The 24,521-nt window shown below is 47.6% G+C and overlaps 1 protein-coding gene and 1 long non-coding RNA gene across 3 annotated transcripts in view; one reads left to right on the top strand and one right to left on the bottom strand.

Moving 5' to 3' along the window:
* Xxylt1 (xyloside xylosyltransferase 1) overlaps positions 1 to 24,521 on the bottom strand; it is a 120,222-nt gene that overhangs the window by 29,729 nt on the left and 65,972 nt on the right.
* On the top strand, positions 1,543 to 7,655 carry LOC120095678 (uncharacterized). The gene is made up of 3 exons (XR_015633555.1): positions 1,543 to 1,687; positions 2,069 to 2,284; positions 7,479 to 7,655. It is a non-coding gene; the product is annotated as an uncharacterized LOC120095678 (long non-coding RNA).

Raw genomic sequence — 24,521 nt, 5'->3', positions numbered from 1 at the left:
GAAACAGCAGTTTGGACAGGATGCAGGCAAACTCCCCAAGGAGCTCCTGTCACCCCGAGAAGTGTGCAGGAGTCATGGGACAGTGTGGGGTGAGGCGAGGACAGTCCTAAAGGCCTGTCTGAAACCTCAAGGGAAAAGTCCATCCTTTAAAGAAAGCTGACTGTCCCCCTGCCCCACAACTGCTATCACAGAACATGGATGGACGCAGTTGCATCTAGCCTGGGTTCCCCTCCTACCCTTCTCTGGCACCCAGGACCAAGGCTGTTTTCATCCACAACACAACTCTTCCTAGAGAAATATTAATGCTTTATGGTCCGTGCTACACCGTAACACCACTGAGTCTGCACAGCCTTGGCTTACACAGGAAAGACACATGGAGGAACGGTTTGATGCAAGCATGCTGTCCCCCAGAAGACAAGCAGAACACAGTTTCTTTATAATCACTGCTGAGGCACTGCAGGCCAGCACCAGTACTGGGCAGATGAGTACCTTCATGGACTGGCCTAGGCCTCAGGCCTACTATACTCTGGAGGCTGGGAAGGGAGTTGGGAACCACAGTGACCTAAGCCTCCGAGTGTAACCTGCCCATTCAGAAGTCAAGAGGCCGGGCCTGGAGACTTTCCTAGAGAAAGCTTTCACAGACAAAGACAACAGTGGGTCCCTGGTGGTTCCCAAAGAGGTGGAGATGAGGTGTCTAGTTTTGGTTCCCTCACTTCAGTGGTGTCTGAGGAGTGTAGCTTTTCCTTAAGGTTCTGCTGGCAGCCCCACAATGTCAGTTCCCAGTTCGAGCCTCCAGTTTGTTTTGGTAAAATAGAGACAACTCCTATGTAATAAAAAGAAACAACTGATCCAGCAAGGAGAGACACATCATCACTAGTGGAACCATAGGATTCTCTATAAATCTGATCTCATTATTTCTGCTGAACACAGGCGATGGAAGGTATTCCGTGAGAGCTGGGAGGCTGGAATCAAACAGCTGGGACTGGGCAATGGCATTGACTCTTTCTAGTGAGATGAAGAGAGGGAGGGAGCTGGAAACTGAGGATTAAAGGCATTGAGATGGAAGCCAGTTCCAGCCCTCTCTCCCTGGTAGGTGCCAGGCACCGGGGAAGACAAGCAGTGTCTCTAGCTGCGGTCCACCATCAGCTGGACACTGTGGAGCAAAGCCCATGAGAGGACCTCAAAGGGCTGCTTCATCCTCACTACCCCAGAACAGTGCTGAGTCTCGCAAATGCCTCTTTTGTTCTGTGAGCACAGAACTCACAAACATTTTTTAACTCTCCTGTGTTTTCCTAGCTGTTTGTTCTTTTCTCAAAGGTCCCAAGAGCCCGGGGAAGGTTCCAAGAACAACAGCTGGGGAGACCCTCTGCAGTTGCAACAACAAGGCAAGGGCTGGGCTGGAGGAGAAAAGACAGGAGGGGTCAGTGGGCTGCTTAGGGGCAGCTGTGGCAGCAGGCTCTGTCCCTGGATTGGCAGGCCCTCAGATTGGGAAGTTCCTGCTGTGCCTGCAGGACCCCTGCTGGATGACTGGGGTGTTGGCAGCCTCTCTAGGCTCATGTTCCAGTCAACACTCACATGGTCAGTCTCTCTCCTTTCAGAAAGTGAAAAGTTTAGAGTTCTAAAGCAAACATCGAGGCCGAGGACAGGATGATCTGCTCATAGGAGGACTGAGCCACATCCAGCAAAGGTCAGTCCCATACTCCTGGGGAAGGGAGTCCCAACATCTGCCCCTCTCTGCTGCTCCAGGGCCTCTACCCAGCCTGACGAAAGCTTGGTCCAGAGTTCTGGTCCTGCATGGAGTCCCAGCTCTACCTTATCAGGGTGTATGAATAACCCATGTCTTTATTTTCTCATCAGGAAAATGGGTCGATATTAATATCAGTTCTGTACTAAGTGACATAAGCATGTGACGTGTTGAGCACTGACACCTAATAATGTTACAGATGCTATAGGCATCTGTCACACTACAACCACTATCCCAACAGCATTTCTCCTAATGGGCCTGAGTCCACATGCGGTGCCCATGAAAGCAAACTTGACAGCTACTGCATCATTCTTACTTCCTCAGGACCCTTTGGCTACGCTCGGATCCCCTTGTCTAGGCTCTGGGTACTGAGGGGCAGGATGAAGGCGGTTCTGAACAGCTCTTGTGCTAGGAGAACGTGGAGGGTCAAGCCTCACAGCTCCTACATGCCTCCCTAGCTGAGCTCTGTGAACTAAGAGATCCAGCACTCACCTCTGACCTGCGAATAGACTACAAGCTCCTGTCTGCCGCTGCTCCTAGGTAAGAGCCTGTGGATTTCAGGCAGGTGTGGGGGCTGGGTCACAGCTTTACAGCCTGTGAACTGTTCTTCCTCTGTTGTTGCCTTAGCTCTGAGCTGCTCCTTCAGGGTCTAAAGGCCTAGAGAGCACAGCATCCCAGCTCAGGCCACTTGTGCCTCTTTTATGTTTGTTTGTTTGTTTATTCATGCATTCATTTATTCAAGTGTGTGTGTGTGTGTGTGTGTGTGTGTGTGTGTGTGTGTGTGTGTGTGTGTGTAGCTGTGTCATAGCACGTGTCCAGAGGTCAGAGATCTTACAAGAGCTGGTTTTGCTCTTCTGCCATGTGGTCCTAGGAATTGAGTTCAAGTTGTCCTTCAGGCTTGGTCATGGGTGTCTTTGTCCACTGAGCCATCGACCTGGCCCCTACCTTTACTTCCAGACTGCTTATATAAGAAGCTCTCCTGGGCCACCAAGGGTCGCCCCTGCTAGGCTCTGAACTGGCCCCATGTGTCTTTCTACCGGCGGATGTAGTCTTCTTGGAGTACAACCTGGGCCTGTGCATTGCAGTTGTGCTGCTGAAGCCTTTTGGACAGAAATACAGCCAAAGACCACCACACTCAGAATTCAAGGACAGCCTAAAGGTAGGGACACGTTCTGCCTGATCAGATGGAACCAGAGAGGCCTGAATCTCTGCATCCAGGGTGGAAGGGAACACACCCATGATCCTGACTGACTCCCACTCCGACATGTGCTTCACGGCTCTCCGTGTTCCTTTTCACACCTCCAGACTGTCAGGAAACAGTCACCCTGAACAGTCTGGTCCTCTGCCACAGGGCTGGCCTTCCCACCCTGCCTGTCTCTGTGCCCACGGTGAAGCTGCAGAGCTCCTCAGTGAAGCTCCAAAGTGAAGCGTCCCCAGAGCACCTTCACCTCTCGTGCTTGCGGAATCCATCCTGTCCCAAAGAACAGTGTCCCAAACTGAAGCAGTGGAGGGCCTGCAGCTGAGCCATCAGCGGGGAGAAGCGAGCTGCATACACAACGGCTCTGCTGTCAACTGGCCCTCTGATGCTGGGCTCTCTAGGCTTGAATCACTCACCAATGAAGAGAGAGTGACCACCAAGGTTGTCCTTCAGTCTTGGAAGCCACCAAGTTCCAGAAGCCAGCTCTGGTAGCGTCAGTATCTGGTGAGGGCCCCTTGCTATGTCCTCAAAGTAGGAAAGTGAGGGAGTTGCCGGGTCTCTTTTCTAAATGCAAATCTCATTGATAAGTGTTCCACCTTATGGCTCAGACTGTCCTCTCAAAAGTTAGGATTTCAACATGAATTGGGGGAGGGGAGCTCAGTCTATTTCCTGTGTTTAAGGAAGCACAAAGGACTGAAACTAAAATGCAGATGAGTTAAGTAAAGCTCTACCCTTTGCTCCCGGGTTCCAGAGAATGGCTGATCCCAGCTCAGTGACTACCCAGAGGCTGCCCCACGCTCAGCACCCTGTAACAGGGGGTGTGATGGCTACAGAGGGAGGAGAAGGGTTGGTTCTACAGTCCTTCCCTAAGGACCAGGCTCAATTCCACAGCGAGGTCAGGAGAGTTTGAAGAGGCAACTGGTACCAAACACCACAAGGTAGCAGGGAACGCTTGAGGAGGGAGTCTCTCTTCCATTACTGACTACTGACAGAGCGTGAGGAGCCTGACTAGCTGCCCCATCGGCATGCTGCCCCATCGGCATGCTGACCCAGGGCAGGCATGCTAACCCGGGGCAGGCATGCTCCCCTGGCATCATGGGGCCATAAGAACAGTCGGTGTCCCGACACCAGTGTATCCAGAAACATTCAGGAATTCAGAAGCAGGGAACCAGGGCTGAGTCGGGAGCCCAGCATCTCCCTAGCTCTACAAAAGACCATGGAGGAAGAGGAGGTGACCTTGTCTTTTTTCTCACTTTTCTCACTCTCGTCTATTGAAAAAGGAGCTGGGTTGGATGTTGTCTATATTCTCGTTTAGAGGTGACGTCCATCATTCTACTGGATGGGAATGAGGGCCAGATCCAGTCAGCTCAAATGAATTCCACCGATAATTTTAGGTATCTTTAATATGTAAGACTCAAACTTTAAAAGCCCTTTCTCAGCAATGCTAAAGAGTACAAGCCTCTACTCTCTAGAACAAAGGCTGGTCTGAAGCTGGCCATGGGCCTCTCCCCAGGACCGCCTCAGTTGAAGGTAGACAAAGGAAGCTAAGATGTTACACATTCAACCATAGACAGGTCACTGGCTGACCAGCTCTCCAAACCCACCATCTTCCAAAGTGGCTAATGCAATTAGAGCGGGACTAGTCTCCATCAGCCATTCCTCTTCCAACTGCCGAGTTTAGGGGACTCTGGGAGAGCAGGGTATATTCCTGCCTGGATCATTAGCGTCTCTGTAACAGAGAACTTTCGCTGTGACTTCTCTGGAGGCAGAGGACGCTGAGTGAGTGCAGAGGCTGGAAGGGCTGTGTCTGAATACACTCGTCCGCTCAATTATTAATGGACTTGCAGCACTGCTCAAGCTTCCAGGGACAGATGGCTTGGCGAGCTAATAGTTCTGAGACCAATTAAGCATGCTAGTAGACTTCAGGGCAGTGCTGCAACTGTGTCTCAAAACACCAGAACCCACAGTAGGAAACCCACAGCCTGGCATGCTCCTTGCTGGAGAGTAAGACGTCTATGTGCTGGTTGCTGGTCTGGACGTAACTAGCAGCACACAGATCAGACAGTCCTTCAAAAGCCTGTGGCCCTTGGACTCCACGGTCCTTGAGTCTTAAGTGTCATGGGCCAGAAGTGATCTATGTCTAAAAATCAATGCATTCCCTACTTTTATGTTACTGTGGTAAAACACATGACCAAAAGGAACTATGGAAGAAAGTGTTGGTTTAAGGCTCCATGGGGATGAGTCTGTCACAGCTGTGGGAGCCATGGCAACCACTGACGAAGACGGTGCCAGAAGCAGGAAGCTGTGAGAAGATCAGTCACATCTTCGACCACAAACATCAAACAGAGAAAATTAGGCCACAGGTTCACCAGATTGTGAACTCTCAAAACACACCCCTACCATGTGCTTCCTCCGGCAAGGCTGCACTACCTCACCAAGTATTCAAATGTCTAAGCCTCTGGGGGACATTCTCTCTCAAACCACCATAGTTCAGAAAAAGGTTATCCTCAATAAATCTAGGCAGGACTGTGTACTTAAGGTTTTCACACACACACACACCACACACACTCACACACAACACACATACACACACACCACACACACCCACACACACATGCCACACACACACACACACACACACCACACATACACACACACCACACACACACACACACTACACACATAAACACACCACACACACACAAACAACACACACACAACACACACATACACACACCACACACACATACACACACACAACACACACTCTCACACACACACACTACGCACACGCACACAGACTTCCATGTTCATAGGTTCCACATCTATAGATTCATTTGACTACAGACTAAAAATAGAAAAAACAGCTGTACCTGTATTGAATGCATGAATTTTGCTGTCTTTACTCTGAACAATCTAATAGCAACTACAGACAGAACACTGCTCCCACCTGAGTATTATGTTTCTTCAGATGACTCAGTGCGTGGGTGGGGTGGGAGTGGACAGTCACAGGCTTTAGCACTCCTGTGTGTGGTGTGGGGGTAACTGTACACAACCCAAGCCTCCCAGGCTTGTTTGATCAGGAAATTCTATTTTTCTCCCCACAGCAGGATCTGTAATCGGGGTTCCTTGGAACTCACTTCGAGAAGTGTAGGTGTAGACCACAGACTTGTTTGCAGACAGAGAGAGGGCCAAGTACAACACAGACCCTCTCCTAAGTGACAGGGAGAGCAGAAAAGTTGCTTCCTCCTGCATCGATGTGGGGACAGAGCGTGGGGCTGGTGTGTGTCAAGGCTAAGGCCACTGTTGGAACACTCTTGCTGCACCGTGGGCGGCCTTCATCCGGCACCTGTACACTGAATGGGTGTCTTAGTCAGGGTTTTACTGCTTTGAAGAGACACCATGACCAGCAACTCTTATAAAGGAAAAAATTTACAGCTTCAGAGGTTCAGTCCTTTACTATCACGGAGGAAGCACGGCAGCATCCAGGCAGATGGTGCTAGAGAGGTCGCTTCGAGTTCTGTCTTGACCCACAGGCAGTAGTAGGTGACCGTGTGCCACACTGGGCCTAGCCTGAGCAAAGGACCTCAAAGGCCCCACCCCTGAAGGGACACACTTCCTCCAACAAGGCCACACCTCCTGACAGTGCCACTCCCTATGGCCAAGCATTCACACACTTGGATCTATGGGGGCCATTCCTAGTCAAACCACCACCGTGGATCACTAGGTACCAGATGTCCTCTGCAGGCTCACAGGTTGAGTATTTGACCCCCCGGCTTGTGTGTGACACTATTTTGAAGGCTGTGGGACCATTACAGGTAGGGACTGGCTGGCAGAAGTCAGGCACTAGGGGTAGGTCATACCTGCCACTGCTTCAGCCTGTTTCCTCTGCTTTCCATCCACCTCAACGTAAACAAGCTGCTAACACTCCTGCAACACAGGGGTTACCTCTGCCATCTTGCCCTCTGTGGAGTGGACTGAAAGCCCTCTGAAGCTGTAAGCCTGTCCTCCCCCGAGTGCTCCTGACAGGTACAGTGTCAGCATGGAGGAAGGCAGACCTAGAAGAGTCTCTGCCTGGGACCAAGGTGGCCAGGGTCTGAAGGCCTGGGTAGTTTTGGGGTCTTTGAACGAGAGCACACTAAGCTGGCTGGTGATTTCATCCTTCTCTAAGCAAATTTCCATCCCCCCCACCATCGATCTTTCTATATTAAAGATGGCCTCCCAGGAGCTGCAGGGTAACAGCCAAATGCCTCTGGCTAGAGGCCTCTGTGCCTGCCTTTTCTAGCCAACCCTCGGACCTGCACATCTGACCCCTGACCTGAACTCTCACAGTTCCAGAATCCCACACTGCCCCCTTTACCCAATATGGCCTTTCTTCCCGACCAACTCTTACCTGCCTTCTAGTTAATCACCTCTCCCTGGTCCTCTCCATCAGCTGTGGCTCAGTGCAAGGTCTTTCCTATGGGCTTAGAGACCTTTACCACACACAGCAGCAGACTGATTTGCTCCTTCATTAATCTCTATCTGCCTCTTCAGGTTAAACCCCGGCACACGATAAACGTTCGTGTGGAAGAATGATTGAATGAACAAATGTACAACACTGAAGGGCTGGTGTGCACCCAGTAGAAGGCCAAGTGCCGGCAGTCATTTCAAGTTCCTTGGGAAGTAAGAAGGCACCTGAATCATAAAAATGGAATAAAAAACTTTAAATGATGGCTTTGTACAGCTCTCTTGGCATTTATGTTCATTCACTCCTGGAGAGAACACTGCGTTGGAAAGGCTCTGACCCCGGGCAGAGAGAAGTAGCATTAAAGCCCATCTCCTTCCATGGACAGCAGAGTTGGGATATGCAGTGAAGGCCTACACTGCACAGCGTATCACCCCTGCCCTTCTTTCTGTTAGAATCTGGGGCTGTTGTTACAGTTTTACTGATGTATAATTCACCTGTGTAAAATGTTTACCTCTGCATCCATGTTGGCCCCTTCTAGGTGGTCCAGAGAGGAAACACAGCCTGGTCCTTCGTGTCTGGCTTAAGGCATCTTAATGATTCCAAGGTTTATCCACGTTGTAAAATGGATTGACTTTCGTGGTCAAATAGTATTCCATTATATGACTCCATCACATTTTGCTTAATTAATTTAAAAAAAAACAAGCTTGTTTATTTATTTGTTTTTTGAGACAGTCTCACTGTGTAGCCCTGGCTGTCCTTACTCCTTATGTAAACCATGCTGGCCTTGAACTCACAGAGATCTGCCTGCCTCTGCCTCCTGAGCAGAGATTAAGGAGTGAGCCACTACACCCAGCACACTGTCTCTGTCTAGTCACTGACAGATACAGGACTATTTATTGTTTTGGCTATTATCATGACACGAGTATGAAGGGTTGTGTATGGGCATGTGTTTTTCAGTTCTCTTGGGAGTACACTGTAGGAGAGCAATGGGCCATTCAACAATTCCATGCTTGGGTTTGAGACGTGTAGACTGCTCTCCACAGGAACCCATCTGTACTCCCTCTGCAGTGAGTGGGAGCATCAGTGCCCCACACCCGCACCACACTCACTGTTGCCGTTTCATCACAGCTGTTTGAGGGGTGGAGTTGGCCTCACACAGATTTGATTGACATTTCTCTGGTGACTAATGATGTACCTCTAGCCATGAGCTTTCAGCCATTTGGATGTCTCTCCCGACATCTCTAAACATTCAGTGTAATGTACTCCAGCCCGAGACTTCCATAGATAGATGTATTCTTTCTGAGGGCGCTAGGCACCTGTAGAGACCACTCGATAGCTGACTGAGATGATGGCAACCTCATCAAAGAGGGTGTGTGTGTGTGTGTGTGTGTGTGTGTGTGTGTGTGTGTGTGTATGTGTATGTATGTGTGTGTGCGCGCGCGCAGCCTGTTGTGGTCTGTAAGCTCCCGGCTGCCAGTGAGGCAGAAGACAGAGGAAGCAGTGCAGACAGCAGGTGGGATCAAATGATTGCTTTTTCCGTCAGGAGCAAAGTGCTTCAGGAACTGAGGGCAGGAAAGATGGGCCTGCATCTGAGGGGTGAAGTGCCCGTAATCTGGAGCTGGTGGAGGACATGCCTGGCTAGGAATCCCTGGAGGCAGGAAGATGTGGTACCTCAGGCTGCCTGAAGGAAACATGAAGGTCCGCACCACTGGGAATGTGGACAGATACAATTGTATCCATCACAGCTCTCAGTGAGCACCCTTTCAGGCTGTGGAGAACGGAAGTGCAGGGAGAGAAGATGGAGAGACCAGGGCGAAACCAGGCACAGGGGCTTCCACGCTGTGCCAGGTGTGGCTCTGTCCTCCATGCTGCAAGGGTGAGGCAGCATAGAGTCAAATGGTGGCAGAACTGCCGAGGTTTGCTCAACTCAAGAGCCTCCAAATCCAACACCATAGCCACGGTCACGAGGCTGTGTGGGGCCCTCCCTCAGTGTGTGCCTCTACCTGGTTCCCTTAACTACAGCCTAAGTTCAGATGGACAAAGGAACCCCTCCCATTCGGTAACCTGTTACTTCTCCGTGGATCGCTGCGAGACAATGACTGCATATACAGGCATTTAATGCTAACATTGCTCAGTCACCCCAGAACTGGAAACAGGCTAAGAAGATCTTGTAACCGTGCTCCTATTTCTAGCCAGTCCTCTGTGTCACCAAGTGTCTTGCCTTAGTGTCTGCAGGATGGTGGGCAGTTTCAGTCAGTCCTGGCTCCGTATCGTCACTAATACCTCAGAAGCTTGGACAGCTGTGGCGCTGCAGCCAGCTGCCCTGAGCGGAGAGATACACAGCATTTGGCTATTGATAGCACGGCTATTTCTGCAGCAAAACTCACAAATCAGCAGTCACAGAAATGGCTTTGGAATCTGCTGCAGCAGGAAAATGCATCCCTGTGAGCTCCACTCCACACATAAGATTCTCCAGTCATTACCATGCTCTGCCCTCGGCTGTAGCCACACATCAATCATGCAAGGGAGAGATGGGCGCCTCCTCTTTAAAAGGCAGGTGCCCCACCCTGTGAGTGTGAGAATTCTCTATACTGAGTGTTACTAGTGAGCCCTGCACACTCAAACGAGTTTTACCATAAAAGATGTTAACAGGACATCATCGTAGTGGAGAGGAAATGAACTGTGCTGGATGCATGGCCCTCCTTCTAGATTGATGATTTTGAACAAATTCTGTAAAATGGGGACACTATCTCTCCTGCCCATCCTCCATGGGCCTCAGCAAACAGAGGCAGCAATGAAGGACGCCCAGGGAGGGGTCAGCATCAAGCAGGGCCAGGGACATGCTGCTGGAAGCTGGTGGGGTGTGGAAATGCCGCTGCCAGGCTGAGGGCCTCACTCATAAGAAAGCAGGGATCCGGGGGCCAAATGTGCAACCTGCTACAGGGGGTGTGGGGTGGCAGCAGAGGGACAAGGAGAGCAAGGGACAAGAACACGGCTCTGGTCAGAGGGCAACAGGTTCAACCCTGGACACACATTTAGAGGCTGAGACACGTGGATGCCTTATTCTTGTCTTTCTGTATCTCTGCTTCCTCATCTGTGATATGGGGATCGGAACACTGTTGACCTCATGGAGTTGGGCTAACATCTGAGTGCTTGGGACAGTGCCTGTCCTGTGTGATGCAGTCATTAAGTACAAGTCGTCATTGCTACAAAGTAGGTTCTGCTCACCATTAGTCTAAGCTGAGCCAGGGAACAGAGGGCTTTGGGGGCACTAATGACATCAGCCTTCACTGGGATGATGCTGTGAGCCTTCTCAAAATAAAAAAGAGCCGAGAGCCAGGGTACTGCCATGTTCTCATTCTTTCTCTACTTAGAGGCTTGGAACTGATACCACCCTGGAAGCCCGGTGGAGTAAGCTCCTTAGACACTACTACTACCAACAGCAATGGTGTTGGGGGAATCCAACGCGGGGATGCAGCACAGAGGCATATGCAAGGTTTATGCAGGTCTGTTCATCACCAAAGGCCAATCGCCAATAGACACAGCAATTAAGAGACTTCTGGGCAGGTGGTGAGCATCAGCTGGGTTTGTTTTATATCCCAACAGTCCTGAAACATACAATAAACCATGACTCTCATCTTACCAAGGAGGAACATAAATGGAGACTCTTTGGTTAGTCTGATTGGTGCAGGACATGATGTCAATCTCGACTGTCAAACTGCTTGGATTGCAGAGCACCTAGGACGCCGGCTATGTACACCTTAGGATGTATAGAGAAGGCCTGCCCCAGATGTGGGCACCACCATCCCACAGGCTGGGGCCCCAGCAGTGTCAGGATCTTTTCCCTCGGCTTCCCAGCCACAGACTAACTTGGCCCCACCCCCTCCCTGATGCGACATGCTGAAGACATGAGCCAGAATAATTCTCTCCTCCCCTAAGTTGCTTCTCTCAGTATTTCGTCACATGCACTACCCTCTTCCTGTCAAAGCTGGGTTTCTCGTCAATGAATGCAGAAGCAGCTACACCCTGCAAACTGAACCTTTCCTTTGAGTTCTAGTGAAAATAATTTTACACTATGTCATCCCAAAGCCCTGCCTGCGGTAAAGAGGAATGCAGATGGCGGTGTGGCACTGTCCCTGGGCCCTGGTAGAACCAGGCAGCTCCCAGAGGAGGAATGTAAGGCAGGGAGCGGAAGCCGGGGCCCTTCCTGCTGAGCTGGCAGACAGCTGCTGGGACAAAAAGGAAAATTAATTTTCCTGAATGGCACAGAGTTACAGCAGCTGACATCTGCAGGAAGAAGGCTTGGCCAGCCCTGGGGAGGGAAGAGGGGCCCTGTGAAGGGCCTTTTCCCCCTACTTAAGAATTCTGTAGGCATCAAAAGATCTGGAAATGCTGTAGGCAAGTATGTGACCAATGCCATCAGGAAAGAGTTTCTTCAGTGGCAGCACCTAGTGGGCTCTAAAACACATCTGTACCAAGAAAGCCGGTTGTTCAGCCTCTGGCGTTAAAGCACTCGTGTGTAAGCAGTAGACAGTGATCACAGCCAATGGCTGCTGTCTTAAAGGCCGGTAGGGATTACAGACAGGCCATCAAGTTGCATTGGCTCTTCTCCAGTACTCATCCAGCATTCATGCCTTTACACACATGACAGATATTAATTCAGCCCAGCATCCTCATGAGAAACCTCCCGGTACAGATAATGTCCAGAGCACACTTGGCTTAAATGGCTAGGGCAAAGCATGCATGTAGATGAGTGGATGGGCTGGGATTCAAGTCCAGGCAGTCTGGCTCCAGCTTCTGCCGTGACTTTTCCACTGGGCTCAGAGCATCCCCTCAGCAGAAGTCTGAGAAAAGAGAGGGAGTAACCCAGCTTCCAAAATGGCAGCCAGGCTCTTCCCCCTATAAATGCCAAGAGGTCTCTCCCTGCCCCAACTCCTAGAACCTCCCAGCAGGCCAGGCTCTGCAAGGCTACTGTAGAACAAAGCCACACCAGAATTCTGTGCAACCAAGTCCAAGGTTTTCAAGATTTGTGTAGATTAGTCTAGACTGGTGGTTCTAACCTTCCCAGAGCTGAAACAGTTCCACATGCTGTGGTGACCCCCAATCATAAAATTATTTTATTGGGGTTGGGGATTTAGCTCAGTGGTAGAGCGCTTGCCTAGCAAGCGCAAGGCCCTGGGTTTGGTCCCCAGCTCCTAAAAAAAAAAAAAAAAAAAAAGAAAGAAAAAGAAAAAAAAACAAATAAAATTATTTTATTGGTACTCCATAACTGTAATTTGGCTACCACTATGAATCATAATGTAAATATATGATATTCGGGATATCTGATATCTAATCTCCGTGAAAGGTGTTTGACCCCAAAGGGGCCCTGACTCACAGGTTGAGAATCACTGGTCTAGACACTCAGGTATCTAGGGTTTTAGTTCATTTCTGTTCCAATATAAAATTCAAGTTAAATGACAGCTGAGGCACTTAGTTGGTCTCAGAGCAGCCACAGCAAACAGGAAGCCCTGGAAGGTACACCAAGTACGCCATGGCCTTGAGTCCCAGCAGTCAGGAAGCTCTGGGGAGCAGAGCGCTGAGAATCAGCACCAATCCGAAGGCACTGCTCATACCTGGTGGGAAACCCAGATGGTGTCTGTCCTGCACAGACAGCGGGGAGGGGAGGAGGCGACACGCTGGGGTTGATGGCTTGGGGAAAGGTGACAGGACTTGCTTTATGGTTCTATGGGGATGGCCAAGTCAGTCATCAACTAGAGAAATGACAGAACCATAGGAAATCTGGTTCTATTTTATCTTTCCAACAGAAAAGAGAATACAAGTGAGGAATGGAAAACAGGAGCTTTGCAGTGGGCATTGGTGTCTTTGTGAGCCTTGACACATCCAAACCTCTCTTCTAATACTGCCAACCTGATGCTTCTTTCCTCTGCCCCTTTCTCCTGACAGCAGCTGACATCATGAAGTCCTTGCTGATCCTTGCACCCAGCACAAGTGCATGACCCTGGCTGCCCACCAGGACCGTGGGTGAGTGACCTTCTCTGGCCAGCAGGGCTCAAGCACAGGCCCATGGAGATGAGCGCTGCTGTGAATGTGTGCACACATTTGTGGGTCAGGAACTGAGCAGGTCAGCCTCCAGGAAGCCAGGACAGGAAATAAACTCAGAGGAGTGGCTATGGGAAGAAGACGATCAACCTGGGAGAGGAGAACCCAGAGAAAGCCTCTCCAGGGAGGAGTGCAGACATGACCCATGTGGCCTTAAGAGAACACAAGAGGACGAAGAGCAGCAGACACAGGAAAGCACACTTCAGGTTTAACAGAGAAATGCATTCCCATGAACTTGTCCAGCAATAAGATAATGGGCTGCTTCAGAAGGGACAGGTCCCCATAGTGGCAGGTCATTAAGCACAGGCCTGATAAATCATGGATGTTGCAGGGAAGTTCTAACATGAGAAACAATGTTCTTAGGTATCCATTCCCAAGACTGTAATTCTATGGAGAGAAGCAGTTAGGCCTGGTGCTCACACTTATAATCCTAGTGCTGAGGCAGGAGAATTGCTGCAAGTTTGAGGCCATCCAGGGATACATAATGAGTTCTTGACTGGCTGTACTACAGAACCTGGGCTACACGCTCTCAAAAGCAATGAGATCCATCAATTCATTTTCTCATTCTAGGAAAAAGGAAAGGAGGCTGAATAGGAAGGAAATTACTTGAGTCACTCTACCCAAATCTACTCCCCACCTCCTCCTCCAACAGCCAGGGAGGAGCATCAGACAGCTCAGTGACAGGAGGGCGGCAGGAAGGCAAAGCACCATCAGTTGCCATCTCCAGAGACGGTGACACACTGGCACCCCCTCCACGGGAAAACCCACGCTGGGTCTGAGCGTACAACCAAACTCAGCACCAGGAGGGAAAGATACAGAAAAGATATTTCACTTTTGGGGAAAACAAGAGAGTCAAGTGGGGTTTCTGAGAGAGGCTTCCTTTCACCTTGGAAGATTGAGGATGGGAGGACAGGCAGATGAAGGGACAGACAGATGGATAAGAAGCAGGTGGATAGACAGACAGACATGTAGATGAGGGGACAATCAGGTAATAATGTGGTGAATGGACAGACAGACAAGTGGATGAAGGGACAAACAAATGTCTAAGACGTGGGTGGATGGACAGACAGATGAGTGGATGGATGTTGGATAAGTTGCAAGCAGAAATTATTATAATGCATCTATTATGCTAAGAGCTGTTTTAATCCAAGGCACACTGCCCTCTGGCAAGACGTACTGTATGCCTACCTGGATACAGTTCTTATTCAAGCCCTCGACACTGAGATTTCTTGATGTTCTGACTCCCAGGAATAAGCGAGACCAGCCATGTACAACTGATCACGACATCACCAGAGAGCAGAGTGAGCTGTGAGGGAAAGCAATCAAAACTGTTTTGCTGTAGAGACATGGGAAGGCTGGAGCAGAAATCTGGCTCTCCCAAATGACCAAGGACAGAGGTGTGAGGTCATTACACAAGGCTCAGACACCAGGGCAGAGGCTAGAATGCTATTAGTCGTTCTAATGAAAGGCCATTACCCTTGCATGTAGCTACATACTACAAATCCCAGAAGGGGCTCACTTCCCCAGGATGCAAGATAACTGGACATGGGGCATCAGGCCTCTCAACTCTAGTCTCCTTGCTCAGGAAACACAGAGAAGAGCCTAGGAATGTCCTCTGCCTAGAGGTCGGGGGCCTAGGACACTCTCAGAGTCAGAGCTGAGCTGGCCCATGCCAGTATACATGTTGGGCATCAATGGCCCAGGCCTGCACGGGCGTCTTTGCGTCAGTGGACGGGAGGGGATGAGAAGCGGAGAGCATATGGCCGCTGCCTTGCTGCACCTGCACTGTGTCTCTCCCCTACATTCTGATCGGATCCCCTCCCTCCCTTCCCATCAGACCCTCAGCGTTCCCAAAGCATCTCCAGACCTCAAGCACAAGTGCTCACAGAAGACTAACACAGGCAAGCTCCAACATATGGAGGGTCTGGTGACTTACCCTTTATTTTCTTCTAGAATTATATTCCTGGAAAGGAATTTTGCTTAGTCTGGTGCTTTCTTATTAGTTAAGTCTGAGGTTACTTGGAAAAACATCTAATGAAATATTTAAAACTTATCAATCAGAATCAACAACTATTTCAAGAAATGGGAGAAAACATCTGAAAAGCCAAAACAAGTCAGTATGGCCTCAGAAACCATCAGCATAGAATCTGAGATCAGCTAACTGAGGCTTCCAGGAGCCCAGGCCAAGCGTGGCAGCAAGAGCCAGGTTTATACCAGATCCGCCTGGCAGCGGCCAGGCTCCATCTGGCACACCAGTATGATGTTTGGCTAGTAAATCGCTTGCTTAATTGTTAATATTTAAACATTCCCAACAGAGATTTCTAATCTCCTTAAAAGAAGAATCAGATGTGACAACACTGGGCTAATATTCATGTAAAAATCAAACAACAACAACAACAACTTACTCCAAAATAACACCCAAACAAAAAAAACTTTCATCAACCAGGTCATAGAAAGACTTTCAATCAATTTCTTTCCTCTCCTTCTCCTTTTTTTTTTTTTTCTTATATCTTCAAAAACCTGCATTACTTCCTGGAGGTATTTTCCTGAAATTACACTGTTCCAGGCTGTATCCTGAGCTATGATTCACAGAAGGCCCCTCCTGCACGTTACAATAAGTTACACTCACCAGATTATCATTTGTTTGGTTTTTGTTTTTTTCTTTGTCTTTTATTTTTTTAATCATGGGCATGAATCAGGTATGCTCTCATTTTATAGCAAGAGCAATAGTTCATGCCCTCTGACCTCTGTGAGGGACTACCTGTGGACTGGGGCCTGGGGATCTTGCAGCCTGGTCTGTGCAGGTGGCCGGGAGGTACCTGTACTCTACAGCCAGTCACACATAGTCCTGCTCTGTGTCCCCACAGAGCTCCCTGGGTTCTGACGAGCAAGGCTGTTCCCAGACATGTATGAACAGCACGTCGCTCGATCCTATATGATGCTTAAACCTTGGACAAAGGAACATGAGCAATGTCTGGGGTGATGGCTGTAGACGAATCACACTCTAGTCCTCCCAAGCCCTACGAACATCTTGGCACGAGAAACAGTTCAAAGAAATGTGGGTGCCCCTCCTCCGCTATGGTTTTTATTCCTTCTAAACAGTCAGATTCATTTTTAAACCTCTGCCTTGTATCTACCAGTTCTCTGAAGGCTGAATACCAATGAACTACAATTATATCACTATGAACACGAAATTCTCGTTCATTGACAGCCTGAGCAGAGTGCTGGCGCCATGTTGCCTTCCTTATGGTTCCGAGTTCATGAGACTTGGGCCAGTGAGGATAGCGTGGTTCTGGCAGTGGAGAAAGGATTTCCATGCAGACACTGGGCTTCATTTTATTAAGGGAGGCAGTAACTATTTTCACAGGGCCAAGGGGACTGAAGTGGAGGCAGAGAAGCAGTCACATGCACAGCACCTTTCTCCATGGTGACTGACATTAACGAGGTCCCATGAGCGTCTCTGAACTGAGTCCATCAGGATGGGTTCTCATAATGAGGGCTCGTCTGCTAGGCAGGGACACAGCAAGCATCCAGGCCGGATATGCTAAGCAACCCTAGCTCCAGCATGCGGTCCTTCTCTTACATACAGTGACCCAAAAGTTCCAAGGGTGGGGACAGCTGCGAGAGCCAGGTTCCCCCATGAATGCTCTCATATACTCAGCTTCTACATAGGAGGGGAGGGCATGGTGAACTCAGCCTCCCTCAAACACAGGAGGGGCCAGGGACTCTGCGTAATCCATCGTAAAAGGCTTATAGACAGGAGTCACGAGGCACTCAATCAAAACGAAGCGCAGTCTGAACACTCAATGTCACTGCAGTAGCCAATTCTGCTGCTAACCTGGAGGTATAGGGGCTTAGAACTGATCTCCATGTTATTTTGTCACCTGAAGAAACCTGTGTTTGAGGTGGCCATGAAGCCACCAAGAGGCACCTTTTGTACATAGCCCATCACATTGAACTCAGTCCTTTATGCATGCTGTCTGCCACAGGTTTCTTTTACACACAAGACACCGGGATTCAAGTATGTTATCTGCCCCCCTTGGGAGTAGCGACACACACACACACACACACACACACACACACACACATACACACATACCTCTCTGACCATGTATGCTGCCTAGGTTGCTAATACAGTTCATTCAGTGAGATATTTATTTGACAAATGAAAACAGGCCCTAAGTCAGCTTCTGCTATGCAGAAGTTGTAGCATTTGTCCAGCCCCCTTCCCAGTGAAGCAACCTGGAGAAGGACTTCCCCGCATGGCTATAAGCCTCTGGAGGGCAGGGCCTAATAGCTTTGCCTAGCCAGACCTTCCACAAATGCCTAATAAGTTTTCTATTTGAGCTCAGAGCCCAGCTCTGTAAGTGCATTTCTTGGCTGATACAACCAGCGGAAAGACAGAGGGAGGAAGGAAGAAGTTCACCCAGTTCTTTGCTTTGTGGAAGCAGACTACACAACTGACGGCCACTTGGCAAAGTTTATAGACTCTACAGCAGACTGTCTTTGTGGCTCACCAAGGCACACCTCTGACTCTGGTTCTGACATGCCATAGACACTTGTTTCTGTCTGTTTCTCGAAGCTTTAGCGGGAGATCCGAGGTTGGGTTACACCATAAAGCTTATTTACCTCATGGTTCTGGAAACTTAAATCTGGTGAGGGCCTCGTGACAGACAGCATCACAGTAAAGGGTGTGTGTGTGTGTGTGTGTGTGTGTGTGTGTGTGTGTGTGTGACATTCCAAAACAGCCAACCAAAGGGGAGGGTCCAAGTCTGTTCATATGTCAGGCACCTCATGAGAACTAAGCACAGAGTCCCACTAGAAGCATTCCAATTTCTTGGCAGGGAGGCACATTAATGAGCTGAAGGCCTCCCTCGAGGCCCTACCTCTAGGTGCCCACTCCCTCTCATAAGACCACAGTGGAGAGGGACCAAGGACAGCCTATGAACCCTTAGGGACAAGTCCTATCTAAGCAGCAGGTGGTTGTCCTTTCTTACATTTACCTGCCCTGCCCTCCCTACAATATCACCTAGAAAACCTCAGAATTCCTAATAGCGCTGGCTCCTGTGGCACAAACACATGGGGCCAAAAGAGAAATCGAGAAGAGTGTGTCCCATAGGTGGTCTTTAAAAAGAAAATCTCATGAGAGCGCCATTTCTATAAGAAGACCATGGTGGGACCGGAGAGCCACACAATGGCCAGCCATGCATTGGGTGGCGTCCTCATTACTCAGCACACGTCTTCTGTGGAGCTGGCACTTACTTCCCTGCATAGCAGGACAGAGCATGGACCGCCCATCACTCACTACATTGATCTCAACCTTTGGGCGGTGACTCCTTTCGGGGGGGGGGGGTGGCTCATATCAGACATCCTGCATCTCAGATATTTACATTATGATCCATAACGGTAGCAAGATTATAGTTATGAAGTAGCAACATAAATAATTTTATGGTTGGGGGGGTCAGCACAACATGAGGAGCTGTATTAAAGGATTACAGCTCTAGGAAGCTTGAGGAACACTGGCTTAGAATGTGGTAGATCTTATTTTAGGATTCAGCAAGGCCAAAGCCCTGGTGACCTGATGGGAGAGGACCTTAGGGGCTGTGTCTTCAGACACAGGAAGCCTTCACATTCTACCCATGCTCACCTCTCAGCAGCACACGCAGACGCCATACTTCCCAGGTCCTGTGACTTTGGATGGCATCTGGATGCTCCCAGCTTACACGGTGGACTCAGGAACCACAGGGTAACAAGCACATCAACAACAGCTTTCACTTGGGTTCTCTTAGATACTACTTTTTCCTTTTAAAATTCCTCTTCCTTAACAACAAAAAATAGCCTCACAATAGATGCAATAGACTTTCAACCTCTCCCGAGACACCTCTATCCCCTGACCTTACGAAAGTCCTTCCTATAGGACTGCCTCCAGGCAAGATGGGTTGCAAACCAGTTTTCTTTAGAAAGATCTCCATGGAAAAAGACGACAGGTCCCTACTCTTTCACTCAGACTTAATTCTACCAGAAATTGGTTGTGTCATAGAATATCTTGGTTTCTCCATCTATGTTCCATAACAAAACCAAATTTACATAATATCTTTCTATAAATCCAGCCCTACAAAGGATAATAGATGGAAAACTCCAACACAAGGAGAGAAACTACACTGTACAGAAAGCAAGAATATAATCTCCTTACAACAAAAACAAAAGAAGAGAGACACACAAATATAATTCCACCTCTAACAACAAAAATAACAGGAAACAACAATCACTATTACTTAATATCTCTCAACATCAGTGGACTCAATTCCCTAATAGAAAGACATAGACTAACAGACTGGATACATAAAGAGGACCCAACATTTTTGCTACATGCAGGAAACACACTTCAGAGACAAAGACAGACACTATTTCAGAGTAGTAGACACACCTTCTCAGCACCTCATGGTACCTTCTCCAAAACTGACCATATAATCTGTCACAAAACAGGCCTCAGCAGATACAAGAAGACTGACATAATCCCATGCATCCTATCAGATCGCCATGAACTAAGGCTGGTCTTCAATAACAACAATAATGACAGAAAATCCACATATACATGGAAGTTGAACAACATTTTACTCAATGATAACTTGGTCAAGGAAGAAAGAAAGAATTTAAAGACTCCATACAATTTAATGAAAGAAATGTTGGCACAACATACCCAAACTTATGAAATAAAATGAAAGCAGTGCTAAAAGGAATAGTTGTAGCTTTGAGTGCCTGCAAAAATAAATTGAAGAGAGCATTCTCTAACAGCTTGACAGCACATCTGAAAGCTCTAGAACAAAAAGAAGCAAATTCACCCAAGAGGAGTAGAAGGCAGGAAACTCAGGGCTGAAATCAACCAAGTAGAAACAAAAAGGACTATACAAAGAATTAACAAAACCAGGAGCTGGTTCTTGGAGAAAAATCAACAAGATAGATAAACCCTTAGCCACACTAACCAGAGGACACAGAGAGTATATTCAAATTAACAAAATCAGAAATGAAAAGTGAGACATAACAACAGAATCTGAGGAAATAAAAAAATTATCAGATCCAATTACAAAAGCCTATATTCAACAAAACTGGAAAAAGTGAATGAAATGGACAATTTTCTAGACAGATACCAGGTACCAAAGTTAAATCAGAATCAGATAAACCATCTAAAAACAGTCCCATAACTCCTAAAGAAATAGAAGCAGTTATTAAAAGTCTCCCAACCAAAAACAGCCCAGGACCAGATGGGTTTAATGCAGGGTTCTATCAGACCTTCATAGAAGAACTCATACCAATACTGTTCAAACTATTCCACAAAATAGACAGAAGGAACACTGACTAATTCCATCTATGAAGCCACAATTAAGCTTATACCTAAATCACACAAAGACACAACAAAGAAAGAGGACTTCAGACCAACTTCCCTTATGAATATCGACGCAAAAATATTCAGTAAAATTCTCACAAACCAAATCCAAGAACACATCAAAACGATCATCCATCATGATCAAGTAGGCTTCATCCCAGGGACGCAGGGATGATTCAATATACGGAAATCCATCAACGTAATCCACTATGTAAACAAAAAAGAATAAAACCACATGATCATCTCATTAGATGCTGAGACAAAATTCAACACCCCTTCATGTTAAAAGTCTTAGAAAGATTAGGAATTCAAGACCCATACTTAAACATAGTAAAAGCAATATACAGCAAACCAGTAGCCAACATCAAACTAAATGGAGAGAAACTTGAAGCAATCCCACTAAAATCGGGGACTAGACAAGGCTCCGCCCTCTCTCCCTACTTATTCAATACAGTACTGGAAGTCCAAGCCAGAGCAATCAGACAACAAAAGGAGGTCAAAGGAATACAAATTGGAAAGGAAGAAGTCAAAATATCATTATTAGCAAACGATATGATAGTATACTTAAATGACCCCAAAAGTTCCACAAGAGAACTACTAAGCTTGAAAAACAACTTCAGCAAAGTGGCTGGATATAAAATTAACTCAAACAAATCTTCCTCTACTCAAAGGATAAAGAGGCTGAGAAAGAAATTAGGGAAATGACGCCCTTCACAATAATCACAAATAACACAAAATACCTCAGTGTGATTCTGGGGGAATCCCCATCCTTGACCTCAAGCTGGATTAGAGAGCAACAGTGGTAAAAACTGTAGTATTGGTACAGAGACAGGCAGGTAGATCAGTGGAATAGAACTGAAGACCCAGAAATGAACCCACATAAATAGCAGCCTTATTTATAATAGCCAGAAGCTGGAAAGAACCCAGATGCCCTTCAACAGAGGAATGGATACAGAAAATGTGGTACATGTACACAATGGAGTATTACTCAGCTATCAAAAACATGACTTCATGAAATTCATAGGCAAATGGATTTAACACCTATGGTCACTTGATCTTTGACCAAAGAGTTAAAACCATCATCCAGTGGAAAAAAGATAGCAAATGGTGCTGGTTCAACTGGAGATCAGCATGTAGAAGAATGCAAATTGACCCATTCTTATCACCCTGTACAAAGCTTAAGTCCAAGTGGATCAAGGACCTCCACATCAAACCATAAAACCATAAAACCAGATACACTCAAACTAATAGAAGAAAATGTGGGGAAAAGCCTTGAACACATGGGCACTGGGGAAATTTTCCTGAACAAAACACCAATGGCTCATGCTCTAAGATCAAGAATCGACAAATGGGACTTCTTTTTTTTTTTTTTTTTTTTTTTTTTTTTTTTTTTTTTTGGAGCTGGGGACCGAACCCAGGGCCTTGCGCTTCCTAGGTAAGCGCTCTACCACTGAGCTAAATCCCCAGCCCCGACAAATGGGACTTCTTAAAACTACAAAGCTTCTGTAAGGCAAAAGACACTGTCATTAGGAGAAAATGGCAACCAAGAGGTTGGGAAAAGATCTTTACCAATCTTACATCCGACAGAGGGCTAATATCCAAAATATACAAAGAACTCAAGAAGTTAGACTCCAGAGAGTCAAATAACCCTACTAAAAATGGGGTACAGAGCTAAATAAAGAATTCTTAGCTGAGGAATATCAAATGGCTGAGAAGCACCTAAAGAAATGTTCAGCATCCTTAGTCATCAGGGATATGCAAATCAAAACAACCCTGAGATTCTACCTCACACCAGTCAGAATGGCTAGATCAAAAGCTCAAATGACAGCAGATGCTGGCGAGGATGTGGAGAAAGAGGAACACTCCTCCATTGTTGATGGGATTGCAAGCTGGTACAACAACTCTGGAAATCAGTCTGGCAGTTACTCAGAAAACTGGACACTGCACTACCTGAGGATCCAGCTATACGTCTCCTGTGCATATACCCAAAAGATGCTCCAACTACAACAAGGACACATGCTCCACTATGTTCATAGAAGCCTTATTTATAATAGCCAGAAGCTGGAAAGAACCCAGATGCCCTTCAACAGAGGAATGGATACAGAAAATGTGGTACATGTACACAATGGAGTATTACTCAGCTATCAAAAACATGACTTCATGAAATTCATAGGCAAATGGATTTAACTAGAAACTATTATCTTGAGTGAGGTAATCCAATCACAGAAAAACACATATGGTATGCACTCACTGATAAGTGGTTATTACCCCAAAAGCTCGGATTACCCAAGATACAATCCACAGACCACATGAAGCTCAAGAAACATGACCAAGGTATGGATCCTTCAGTCCTTCTTAAAAGGGGGAACAAAAATATTCGTAGGAGGGAGCACGGCCACATCCTAGGGAACATTAATGTACGTCAGTCAGGAGGCTTCCTGGGAGAAGTGCCAGTCACATTCGTAGGATATGGAGACAAAGTTTGGAGCAGAAACTGAAGGAATGGCCATTCAGACCCTGCCCCACCTGTGGATCCAGCCCATATATATACAGACACCAAAACTAGACAATATTGATGAAGCCAAGAAGTGCATGCTGACAGGAGCCTGATATAGCTAATTCCTGAGAGGCTCAGCAAGAGTGTAACAAATACAGAGGTGAATGCTAGTGGCCAGCCATTGAATTGAGAATGGCATCCCCATTGGAGGAGCTAGAGAAAGTATTGAAGGAGCTAAAGGGATTTGTAACCCCATAAGAACAACAATACCAATACCAAGCAACCAGAGCTCCCAGGGACTAAACTAGACCCATGGCTCCAGCTGCATATGTAGCAGAGGATGGCCTTGTTGGGCACCAATGGAAGGAGAAGCCCTGGGTCCTGCTAAAGCTGGACCCCCCTCCCCGCCCAGTGTAGAGGGATGTCAGGGAGGGGAGGTAGGAAGAAGTGGTTGGGGAGGGGGAACACCCTTATAGAAGAAAGGGAGGGGGATGGGATGGGGGCTTATGGACAGGAAACCAGGAAAGGGAATAACATTTGAAATATAAATAAAAAGTATCCAATTAAAAAAAGAAGAAGAAGAAATTGGTTGGTTCAGGGGCTGGGGATTTAGCTCAGTGGTAGAGCGCTTACCTAGGAAGCGCAAGGCCCTGGGTTCGGTCCCCAGCTCCAAAAAAAAGAACCAAAAAAAAAAAAAAAAAAAAAAAAAGAAATTGGTTGGTTCAATCTCGGCTTATTTCTGAAAGACACACAAGGACAAGGGCCCAGAAACTCATCTGCAGGTGTCAGGTAGGGTGTCGAGGACAGGGGAGAACTGGTCTTTTATCTTCGTGTCCTAGATTACAAATGCTAAGGAAAGGGGTGAATGGCTGATAGAAAGCACGGCCACATCCTAGGGACCATTAATGTACGTCAGTCAGGAGGCTTCCTAGGAGAAGTGCCAGTCACATTAGCATCCCGATACAAGACGATGTAGAGACACAGAGAAGGCCAGCAAGTGAGATGTCTCTTGTCAACTGAGGAACTGGCAGACTGAATGAATGACAGGGAACACGTAACTGCTCTGCTCTAAGCCAGCATAAGCAGGTAACTCTTACAAAGAAAGAGACTGACAATGATATTTTCAGACTCAACAGTATGGTGCCT

This window comes from Rattus norvegicus, chromosome 11, assembly GCF_021556685.1.
Source record: "Rattus norvegicus strain SHRSP/BbbUtx chromosome 11, alternate assembly SHRSP_T2T, whole genome shotgun sequence".
Classification (NCBI taxonomy): Eukaryota; Metazoa; Chordata; class Mammalia; order Rodentia; family Muridae; genus Rattus; species Rattus norvegicus.
The sequence above is the reverse complement of the archived record's forward strand: the minus strand, read 5'-3'. Positions and strand labels throughout refer to the sequence as shown.